Source organism: Oryx dammah, unplaced genomic scaffold, assembly GCF_014754425.2.
Source record: "Oryx dammah isolate SB20612 unplaced genomic scaffold, SCBI_Odam_1.1 HiC_scaffold_9, whole genome shotgun sequence".
Classification (NCBI taxonomy): domain Eukaryota; kingdom Metazoa; phylum Chordata; class Mammalia; order Artiodactyla; family Bovidae; genus Oryx; species Oryx dammah.
Window position 1 is genome coordinate 30463061 of NW_024070193.1, and position 12482 is coordinate 30475542.

At 41.3% G+C, this 12482-nt stretch overlaps 1 protein-coding gene across 1 annotated transcript in view; it reads right to left on the bottom strand.

Annotated features, from left to right (window-relative positions):
- EIF4E3 (eukaryotic translation initiation factor 4E family member 3) overlaps window positions 1–12482 on the bottom strand; it is an 81502-nt gene that overhangs the window by 68021 nt on the left and 999 nt on the right. The gene's annotated exons all lie outside the window — the stretch shown is intronic.

Consider the following 12482-nt stretch of genomic DNA (forward strand, 5'->3'; position numbering starts at 1 on the left):
TAAAGAAAACAAAGGAATGATTTATCACTCTCTGAAAATGAGTTAATAATACTGATGAGGTGGAAAAATTCCTTGAAAAGCACAAACTACCCAAGCTTAATCAAGAAATAGATAATAACCTAAAAAGCCATATATCTGTAAAAGAAATGGAATATGTAGTTAAATACCTTTCCACAAAGAAAATTCAAGGATCAAATGGTTTTGCTGGTGAATTCTACCAAACATTTAAGGAAAAAATAATACCAACTACAAATACCTTTTCTAAACAAACTACACAAAAAACTTGAGAAGGTGAGAATACTTTCCAATTTGTTCTATTAGGCCAGATTCACTCTGAGGTAAAAAACAGACAAAACTGGTACTAGAGGAAGACTAGAGATTAATAACCATAGTGAATACAGATATAAACATTTCAAACAAAATTTTACTAAGTAGAATATAAGGATAACACATGATGACCAACTAGTATTTCTTTCAGGAATGTAGGTTGGCTTAACATTTGCAAGTCAATTAACATAATTCATCATTTAACAAATTAAAATAGTAAGCCATCTCAATAGATGCAGAAAAGCATTTTGCTAATCCAACACTCATTCCTGATTTTTTCTAAACTTCTCAGTGAAGTAGAACTAGAAGGGAACTTCCTCATTTATAGGCATCTACAAAAACCTACAGGTAATATCACAGTTAACAGTAAAAAACACGAAACTTTTTTTTTTAATATAGAGGAAAAGACTAATGAGGTCGATTTTTATCACTTATTTTTTAACATTGTACCGAGAGTCTACCCAGTACAGTAAGGTAAGAAAAATAAAAAGAGTCTAGACTGGAAGGGAAAAGGTAAAACTGTCCTTATTCACAGATAACACAATCACCTACATAAAAAACCTGATGGAATTTACCCTAGAAAGCTGCTAGAATTAATAATAAGTGGGTTTAGCAAATCTTCAGGCTACAAGATCAACACAAATATCAATGAGACATTTACATACTAGGATTGAACAATGAGAAACGGAAGTTTTTTAAAATGCCATTTATAATAGTATCAGAAATATAAAATACTTATGGATAAATCTGATGAAGATGTACAAGAACTGATAACAACAAAAGACTGCTGAAAAAAATTTAAGACCTAAATAAATGGGTAAACATACCTTGATCACGTATGTCAAGAAGATGGTGTATTGTTACCATTTTAATTCTCCCCAAATTTCTCTCTACACAATCTCAACTGCAGCCTTTTTTTAATGAAATTTGACAAACTGATTCTAAGACCTACATATACATGCTAATGACTGAGAACAGCCAAAACATTCGAAAAAGAATGAATTTTAAGAAATAACACTCCCTGACTTTAAAAGTTTATTGAAAAGCCACAATAATCAATACAGTGAGGTACTGGCATCAAGAAAGGTATAGACAAACTGAACAGAACAGCGAGACTAGAAAGAGACACAGACACATATATATGAACAATTGATTTTTGACACAAATGCAAAGGCAACTGAGTAAACAACAGTAGGTTTTCAACAGAGAGTAATGGAACAATTGTCTATCCATACCCAATACATACACAAAAAAGAACTTCAATCCATACCTCCTATACCTCATACCATTTGTAAGAATTAGCTTAATATGAAACATAAAACATAAAAATTTAAAAAGAAAATCTTTGTGATAATGGTGTAGGTAAGAATTTCTTAGATATGACATCAAAATCAAATTCATAAAACAATTCAAAATGATGAGCATATGAGAAGATGTTCAACATCATGAGTCATTATTTTCAACCAAGGAAGATTCTATTTCCAGCCAAATTATCAATCGAGTATGAAGGTTAAAGAAGTGCATTTTCAGATACAGAAAATCTTACTGAGATACATAAATCACTTAAAAAGAAATGAAAAAAGAAAGAACAAGAAAAAGATCTGGGTTAAGGGTAACAGGTGCTCTGACATAAGTAAGTAGGGAAGGCAGGAAGGTAGGGATGAGACAAACATGATGTTGTAGGGAAATGCCAGGGCAACAGCTGTGCAGACAGCTGTTCAGATCAGATCGAAGAGAATGCCTCCGAAGACAAAAATACAACCACTTGGTTAGATAATGAATTTGGCTGTAGTGAATGAAACTGGATGGTTCTGTCAAAAAGTTTGAGGCCAAACGGGTTACATGCACATGTTACTTTACGGGGAAAACCTACAATTGTTAGCTCTAAAGGGCGGGGGGAGGGGGAGTACAATTCACATAATGTAGTTACGATGCATGATTCAGCTGTGAAATACACTACATGGGGTGGAACAACTCCACACCTCACTGATGCCAGGCTGACTCTAACTAACTTGTATTCATTAGAGTTCTATGCCTGTTAGGAGAGTGCCAGAAAGGTGGCAGCAAGGGGGTCAGAAATGTAGCTGTTAAATCACAATGTCTGTGACACTGAAATCAGATCTTCTTAAAATCATATGGAAGTCTAAGGAGAAATGGGCCAAAGTCAATACTTTTTATGTGGCTTGTTTCACCATCAAAATCTGTCTGCCTTGTCTCTAAGGTAAGCCCACCTTTTATTTTGGTAGATATTCTCCTTAACAGTGGCAATAATTCTGGCCAGTAAAAGATTCTACACTTCATCTAAATTGAAACACACTGCAAAGCTTGGGGCCGGGAGAGGAAGAATTTATACATGTGTAAATGTGTGCATGTATAGAGGGTGAGTTAAACTTTCATTTTCCATTATAAGAAAGTTATTGACACCTAGTAAAACAGAAAATCAAGAAATTGTAGGTACATCCCTAAAGGTATGTTTATGGGCTTCTGTCCCACTGCTTAGAGAATTTTATAAGAATGTACCCTAAAAATCTGTATCTTAAAAATTATAGTCTCTATAATTCTCTAAAATAAAAATAACAATAATGAATACACTATCAGTTTTCATTCCAATCCCAAAGAAACTGTCAGTCGCTCCGTCGTGTCTGACTCTTTGCGACACCATGAACTGTCCTGTATATGGAATTCTCCAGGCAAGAATACTGGAGTGGGTTGCCATTTCCTCCTCTAGAGGACTTTCCGGATCCAGGGACTGAATCCAGGTCTCCTGCATGGCAGGCAGATACTTAACCATCTGAGCCACCAGGGAAGATAATCCCAAAGAAGGGCAATGCCAAAGAATGTTCCAACTATCGTACAATTGTGCTCATTTCGCATGCTAGCAAGGTAATGCTCAAAATTCTTCAAGCTAGGCTTCAACAGTACTTGAGTCAAGAATTTCCAGATGTACAAGCTGGGTTTAGAAAAGGCAGAGGAATCACAGATCAAATTGCCAACATCTGTTGGATCACAGAGAAAGCAAGGGAATTCCAAAAAAAACCTTCTGCTTCATTGACTATGCTAAAGTCTCTGACTGCATGGATCACAACAAACTGGAAAATTCTTAAAGAGATGGGAATACTAGATGACTTTACCTGCCTCCTTAGAAATCTGTATGCAGGTCAAGAACAACAGTTAGAACCGGACATGGAACAACAGACTGGTTCCAAATTGGGAAAGGAGTACGTGAAGGTTGTGTACTGTCACCCTGCTTATTTAGCTTACATCCAGAGTATATCATGTGAAATGCCAGGGTGGATGACTCACAAGATGGAACCAAGATTGCTGGAAGAAATATCAACCACCTCAGATATGCAAATAACACCATCCTAATGGCAGAAGAGAAACTAAAGAGCCTCTTGATAAGAGGCTGAACATGAAAGAGATTGAAAAAGCTGGCTTAAAACTCAACATTCAAAAAACTAAGATCATGGTATCCAGTCCCATCACTTCACAGCAAATAGATGGGGAAAAAATGGAAACAGTGGCAGATTTTGGGCTCCAAAATCACTGCAGATGGTTATGGCAGCCATGAAATTAAAAGACACTTGCTCTTTGGAAGAAAAGCTATGACAAACCTAGACTGCATATTAAAAGGCAGAGGTACCACTTTGTAGACAAGGGTCTGTATAGTCAAAGCTATGGTTTTTCCAGTAGTCGTGTACAGATGTGAGAGCTGGACCATAAAGAAGGCTGAGTACAGAAGAATTGATGCCTTTGATCTCTGGTGCTGGAGAAGAGGACTCTTGGGAGTCCCTTGGACTGCAAGGAGATCAAATCAGTCAATCCTGAATATTCACTGGAAGGACTGATGCTGAAGCTGAAACTCCAATATTTGGGCCACCTGATGGAAGAGCTGCCTCACTGAAAAAGACCCTGATGCTAGGAAAAATTGAGAGCAGGAGGAGAAGCAGGCAACAGAGAACGAGATGGTTGGATGGCATCGCTGGCTCAATGGACATGAGTTTGAGCAAGCTCCAGAAAATGGTGAAGGACAGGGAAGCCTGACGTGCTGCAGTCCGTGGGGTCACAAAGAGTTGGGACATGACTTAGCTACTGAACAACAACAGTTTGATTTTTGAGTAAATGAGTGGGGGGGAGGACTACAGAAGTAGTAACTCTGATACGTACTATTCATATCATGAGTCCATACACAGGAAGAGGACATGTAAGGAATGGGCTTGATTCTATCATCTTTGTCCTGATGATGGAGTCCACCTTCTGAAAAGCAAACTTTAGGATCACAACACGATTTAACCACTAGAGGGAGTTGAAGTGGCTATTAAATAATGGAAAAGAGAAGAGCCACATAAAAACGCTTTTCTCTCACTTGGAGTCATTATGGTAACTCTTTGAAAAAAATTTTCTAATATTACATAAATATCAAAAATTAAGTTTTAAGTGGTGACAAGAATAGATTTTTGCTTCTTCTAAATGTTAGAAGTGTTCATTTTCAAGCGATTAAAAATTGAAAGTGAAGTCGCCCAGTCGTGTCCGACTCTTTGTGACCCCATGGACTAGTAGCCTACCAGGCTCCTCCCTCCATGGGATTCTCCAGGCAAGAGTACTGAAGTGGGTTGCCATTTCCTTCGCCAGGGGATCTTCCCAACCCAGGGATCGAACCTGGGTCTCCCGCATTCCAGGTAGACGCTTTAACCTCTGTTCTTCAGTGGCTCCAGTAATGTCTGACTCTTTGAGACCCCGTGGACAGCAGCACGCCAGACTTCCCCGTCCTTGACTATCTCCCAGAGTTTGTTCAAATTCATAGCAGAATGGTTTCTCAATTCTGTACCAAATAATACAACCTTCAGTTTAGTATTTATTTACAAGGTATTGATAGGTTTTTCCCTCATATTTTAGTCAATGCAGCCCTGTATGGGTACTTACTAACAATTCAGGCTTTCAGGTCAGGCAGATCAGATTTTAACCATACTCTACCACTAGAGACTTTATAATTAACTTCGCTAATTAACATCAAACTCAAGGTTCCTCATCTGTAAAATGGGGGTAGAGAGTTTTATAGAAGTAAATGGGACAGTATATGCAAAATACCTCTACGCACTCCAGTGTTCTGGCCTGCAGAAGTCCACGGAATTCATGGGGCTGCAACAGCCAGACACGACTGAGTGACTTTCACTTTCACTTTGGTGCACTGCTGAATCTAAAAGACAATAGCAGCTTTTCCAAAGGGGAGACGCTACACTGTAAACTACTGACTAAATAAGAATTTCTTAATCCCTCTTCTCATTTCAGCATCAAAATATGTAATACTGAAGCAAACCAAAGACACAACCCTTGTACACATAACCAGATGGCAAGACACACTGATTTCTGAGGCCAAACCCAGGGAAGGGCCCAAGAATTCACACCTTAAAGGCTTGCATTCACTTAGAAAGCAATGCGGAGTCTAGACCTGCAGCAACCCTTTACCAAGGATACAAAAGTGACCTGACTTTAATATGAAATGTTTCTTTTTCTTAAGATACTCAGTTATATAACCATCACTACAACCTAAGTTTACAACAATTTCTTCAACCCCAAAACAAATGCTCCGATACTCATCAGCAGGTACTGTTGAAACCCCTCTACCTCAAGTCCATGACAGCTACAAATCTGCTTTCTGTCTCTATACGTTTGCCTACTCTAGTCACTTTATGTAAATGGAATTGTACAAAACCTTTTCTGTGTGACTTCTTCCACGCAGCCCAATGTTTTCAAGGTTCATCACGCTGCAGTATATGTCAGTACTTCATCCCTTTTTAGAGTGACGAGCACTCCAATATATGGCGAATTCACATTTTGTCCATCCATTCACTGATGAACAACTGGATTGCTTCCCCACCTTGGCTAGCATGACAAATGCTGCTATAAACATTTGTGTGCAATTTTTCAGCAGACACATTTCTACTTCTCTTGGGTATATACCCAGGAGTGGAATTACTCAGTCATATGTAACTCTATGTTTAACTTATGAGAAACTTCCAAACTATTTTCCAAAACAGCTGCATCATTTTATATTTCTACACCAGCACTGCACGAGGGTTCTAGTTCCTCCACATCACCATCAACACTTGTTATTCCCTGTCTTTTTGATAACAGCCATCCCACTACGTGTGAAGTGGTATTTTACTATGCTTTTGATTAGCATTTTTCTAATGATTAATGATGGTAAGCACCTTTAAATGTATTTATTGGTCATTTACATATCTTTTTAAAGAAATGCCTATTCAAATCCTTTGCCCAATTTTAAACTGAACTGTTTGCATTTTTATCGTTGATTTATGGGCATTCTTTACATGTTCTAGATACAATTCCCACATCAGACATATAACTTGACAATATCTTCCCCCATTCTGTCTTTTCACTTTCTTGAAGGAGTTACTTGAAATACGAACTTAAAAAATGTAATAAAATCCAGATTATCTATTCTTCCTTTTTGCTTATCCTATTGCCTAAAGTTGTGAAAATTTACTCTTAGGTTTTCTTTTAAGTTTTATAGCTCTTACATTTCTGTCTATGATCCCTTTTGAGTTAACTTTTGTATATGCTGAGAGGTAAGGGTCCAGCCTTATCTGAGGGCTTCCTTGATGGCTCAGACAGTAAAGAATCTGCCCATAATGCAGGAAACCAGGGTTTGATCCCTGGTTGGGGAAGATCTCCTGGAGAAGGGAATGGCAACCCACTCCAGTATCCTTGCCTGGAGAATTCCATGGACAGAGGGGCCTGGTAGGCTACAGTCCAAGGGGTCACAAAGAGTTAGACAGGACTGAGGGACTACACACACACACACACACGGGTCCAACATCATTCTTTGCATGTGACGAAAAATGTTAAAAGAGCTTTCATTAAAATATATTTTGCTTATTAGAAGTGTGAGAATATGCCATGCATATACACATAAATGATATCTTCATTCATTTAACAAACATACGCAGCAAGGACAGTATTTTGAGATAGGATCTGATAATTTTTCTTCCTCTCTTTTTCCCTATCCTTCCCCTCACTGAAGCACATACCAGGGTCCAGGGCTTCCTTGCCAAGGAGAGGTTTACAGAAGGTAGCTTCCTGACTTTTCTGGGACCACCAATTCCCAGGAGAACCGATCAATTATACTGCCCAGAAAAACAAGAGGGAACAGTACTCTTCAGTGCTGGAGTAGACAGGCAGTCCCCAGAGATGAAGGCAGAAGGGAGGAGAGAGAGCACTGACAGAGGGCGCGTTTGTATGAGGTTTCCCACGTGTAGTGTTGAGAGGTAACTAACACAATACTATTCCAGATTCTCATACCCCAAATCTGACATGAGGCAGCTAAGAACCACCAAACCAAAACAGCTTATAAGGACAGAAAGAAAGTGATGAAACATCACTTTCCTCCCACACATATGCACACACTGCCCTGAACAACTGTGTGCTGGGCAATCTGGGTGCCAGCCTGGAATTACAGCACATCCTGAAGAAGTAAAGGTCCTTGATGAAACCCCAGAAGCAGCAGGGTTCCATTCTTTTTCTTCACCATCAAGGCAAAATGGTAACTCAGTCAGACATTAAATTTCTATGAAGCAGATGCATTTCTGGCACCCTTGATTTTATGGACTGACATTCACATCTGCCACACAAATATCGAGATATATATACAGCATCCTCCTAAGCCAGGTTGAAGTGGAGAATAAAAAAGTCAGTCAAGCCATGGTTAGCCAAGGCATTTATAGTCTGGTAAGAGTAAAAAAGGTCTCCCAGGCGGTGCAGTGGTAAAGAATCCACCTGCTCCTTCAGGAGATGTAGCAGACATGGGTTCTATCCTAGTCGGGAATATCCTCTAGAGGAGGAAATGGCAACCCACCCCAGTATTCTTGCCTGGAAAATTCCATGGACAGAGGAGCCTGGCAGGTTGCAGAGAGTCAGACATGACTGAGTATGCACGCACACAAGAGCAAAAAAAGTATTTACCACTTATTACACACCACCTGGGTGAACACCTTGTGTTATACTCTTTTTGCAAATGGATTGAATGTAACGGAGCCTTCCCTGAAAAAGGCCTTTGAGGTTCAAAGGAGGTAAAGGACTTGGCTAAGGATGTTGTTGTTGTTCAGTGTGTAAGTTGTGTCCAACTCTTTTGTGACCCCATGGACTATAGCCCACCAGGCTCCTCTGACCATGGGATTTCCCAGGTGAGAATACTGGAGTGGATTGCCATTTCCTCCTCCAGGGCATCTTTACAATCCAAGGAAAGAACCTCCATCTCCTGCATGGCAAGTGGATTCTTTACCACTGAACTACCACAGAAGCCACTGCAGGCAGATTCGTTACCGTCTAAGACAACAGGGAAGCTCCTAAGGATACATGCTAATAACTAGTGGGATTTGGAATATGGACTAAGGTATACTTAACTCCAAGCTCATTTTCAGTCTTGAAGTCAGAACTGACTCCTACGAAGAGGCCAAACTGATGGCTATCCTCTGATAACTCAATACCAACTGGGCACAGACTTTGGTTCATGTTTTCTAAGAGTTGGGATGCAATTAAGTCAAACCAACTTTCTCTAACTTGATGTTCAGTGTGCCCTGGCAGATGACTAGAAGCCAGAAGCCTGAGGCTGGACAGGAGATGTTAGCCAGGCTCCCATGATTATGGGAACTGTGGCCTTGACTGAATCTGTCAAGGCCTGTCAACCAGTCTTCCAAACAGCAGATTTCCATGACCACACACAACATCTGCCTGTGCAGCAAAGAAGTAACAGAGCTACTTTGGGGTGGAAATCTCACCTTTTCTATCTATGGACAAAGGAAAAATAATGTTATAAGCAAAATTTTTCTTATAGTAAAAAATCCCACATAGCTATTACGCTTTGAGATGCTGGCATTCAACTCAACTTGGTACCTAAGAAACTATTTTAAATTCTTGTGTGAAGCTTCCTAGAAACAATAAAAGGAAAGTAGTTGATTCCAGCAATGAAATGTTAACAGTTCTTCCTTAAGTATTAATCTCCCGAACAAATGGTAACACTGCAAGAAGCAGGCATCTAAATGCTTTGAGAGTCACGATTTTTATATTTTCTACTGCTGCTTCGGCTATTTGAAGCTGGGTAGATGACTAAACCAAATCCCAAAGAGAAGTACATTAAGTCACAGAGAGAAGTATGAAACACCAGAGAAATCTAAATTAGAGAGAACTAATGTCTCTTTTTTTCGGTCCATTTCTGAAAAACAAATCTCTTAGCACTCAGGATTATACAAACACTTAATTTTCATATTCTCATATACACACTACACCTCAGAGGTGAGGACCCTCAGAAATCATTTGGTCCAATTTCTCTTTTTATAAATGGGAACATCTGAGATTCCAAGAGGTTTAGTGAAATGTCACGTGTTCTTTATATGCGAAGATTTCATCAACGTGGGAAGGGTACTAACTGAGGAGCAAGAATACCTGGACTGTACTGCCCACTAAGTCATGTATGAGTTTACACAATCCAAATGCTCTATTAGACGGTTTTGAAATCTCTCCCCCTTTGAAGGGGCTTTAGTTCTGTGTCTACGAACATTGGGCTTCCCTGGTGGCTCAGCAGTAAAGAATCTGCCTGCAATGCAGGAGACCCAGGTTTGAACCCTGGGGTTGGGAAGATCCTCTGGAGAAGGAAATGGCAACCCACTCCAGTATTCCTGCCTGGAGCATTCCGTGGACAGAAGAGCCCAGCAGGCTAAAGTCCACAGAGTCACAAGGAGTCAGACAGTACTAAAGCGACTAAGCAGGCACGCACACCTGCACATGAATATCAGTAGGTTGCTGGTTTTTAGAAAGTTAATAACTTTTTTTGCCATTACAATAAAGGGGCAGTACATATGCTGGTTATGAGCATGGGCTTTAGAGTCAAACATTCTCTCTTCCAATCCCAGGTCTTACGCTTACTTTAGGTGAAAGCCTGAACAAGTTACTTACCCACTCCGTCCCATCTACAATACGGTAACCACAGTAGTATCTACCACAAATGGCCCTTATTATAAGAGATAACACACAACACATATTCAGTAAACACAGGCTGCCATTAGCACCGTCATAAAGGAACTGCAGCTGGTGACTTTGTGTGCATTAAAAGAAGGCATCCCTTCCTCTGGGCAGATGCAGCCCGAGTGCAAATGTCCATGTCAAGGCTGGATCTCATTCTCTGCAGCTATGTGTCTGGCTCAAAAAATTAAAAAGCGAAATCATTCCCCAGTATCCTATGCTGATAGTGGTAACCACTGACTTGTCATCATGTAAGCCTTCTAGAAAACTCTTCAGAGAGCACCCACTTAGATGGCAGGAACACTTTTGGTCTTTACTTTTCCTTCCTTCTGCCTGGAATGTTTAGGGAACGGCTGGGGTGTCAATAGCCTACTGATCACGAGGAAAGGGCTAAAAGGTGTTCAGAGACTTATTCCTTCAGCAAGTAATTCAATGTCAGCAGCCACTGACCTCCAGACTTCTTGTTTCATGAGGAAAATAAACTCCCATACATTTTTTTAGCTACTATTATCAAAATGTAATTCTTAACCAAAATACCATCAAAATCTACTCCTACTGTCTATAAACAAATCAAATATTTGTAGACCTGCCTGGTCAGCCACTCATCCCTGGCCACTTAGGGACCCTAAGTCATGCCCTCATTGGCCATCACTTAGATTTTTACAAAAGGTCAAAGGCCCTAGGTGCTTGCTATTCCAAGTGTGGTCTGTAGATGAGAAGATTAGTGTTGCCCAGGAAATTATTAGAAAGGCAGCCTCTTCCGCCCCATCCAGACCTCCTGAATCATACAGTATCCCCAGCGATTTCTGTGCTCACTGAGTCTAAGGCTCTGGACTAGACCTACTGACTCTGCTCAGTCATTCCTCTTAAAAACTACTGCCAAAATCATCCTCCTGATGCTCATCAGTAGTTTTCTTATCATGCCACTTTCCTCAAAAACCTCCAAGGGTTCCTGACTGCCTACAAACTAAAGTTTAGACTCTTTAGCCTGACGAGGCTTTCTATGATCTTGTATCATCCTGGAAATGCCAAGGTGCCAGCCATGCCAATAAATAATATTCTGCATAAAAGCAAAAAACAAAACAAAAAACAACCCATGAGTGTACCTAAGAAAGAACCTATGTCTTAATTCTGGTTCCTCTATCCCAGCCATTGGGGATACACAGTTAGAAAAAATCAGACACAGTCCCTGGTCTTCCGGAAGCTTAGTAATTAGTTGAAACATTAATGATACCTATTAAGCGCTAAGAAGGAAATGAATGGGCAGTGGTACAGAGTAAGCTAGCCTGGGCAAAAGATGGCCCAGACGATGGGGAACCTGTTGAGGGGCTGGCCCGGGCAGAGGGAAGAGCCCCTGCAAAGACGGGAGTGAATCTGGAGCAGCAGAGGACAGGAACAGGCTGCCTTTCAGGCTAACCCAGAAAACTCATATCCTGGGAGGAAGGGAGCGTGAGATTAACCTTCCAAATCCCTTAAGGGAAAATGCTGAATTTCTTATTCCTAGCAAATTCTTCGCTGAGACCACGAATGAGGCAGAGAGCAGGGTAGCCTTTAGAGTCGCTCAGTCCAGCCCTGGACGTCAGGTTGAGTGAAATCTGAATCTCAGCTCTACCACTTTCTAGCTCTCAACTCCCTTGACCTCCAAGCCCCTGCTTCCTCAGACAGAAAGTGGGTTTAAGAACAGAACCAACTTTGTCGTTACTGTGAACACGGAGGGAGATAACGCTGGTAAAGCTCCCCAGAACACCAGCACCCACACCACTGCTGACCTGAATACTAGAGGTTACAGGGCTGCGGTGATGGTGATGGTGATGACTCTTAATCACTATTAGCCTGCGGGGAAAGAGTTCAGTCCAGATCCTCCTGTCCACCGCCCCCGCCCCAATCCTAGAGGCCTCCCGACCTTAGCATCCCAGGCAAGCTCCCCCCACCACCCCGCGCACGGCCACCGTGGCCCCAGGGCGGGCGCCGGGCGCCGCCGCAGGACCCCGTTACCTGGGGCCAAACGCGACCTGTCGCCACCTCGCGTCCTGGGCCCTGCCTCCCTCCCGGCCGCCTCCCGGCCCCGCAGCTGCGGCGGCGGCGCCCCCAGCCCAGCCCGGCCCGGGCGGCGCGGG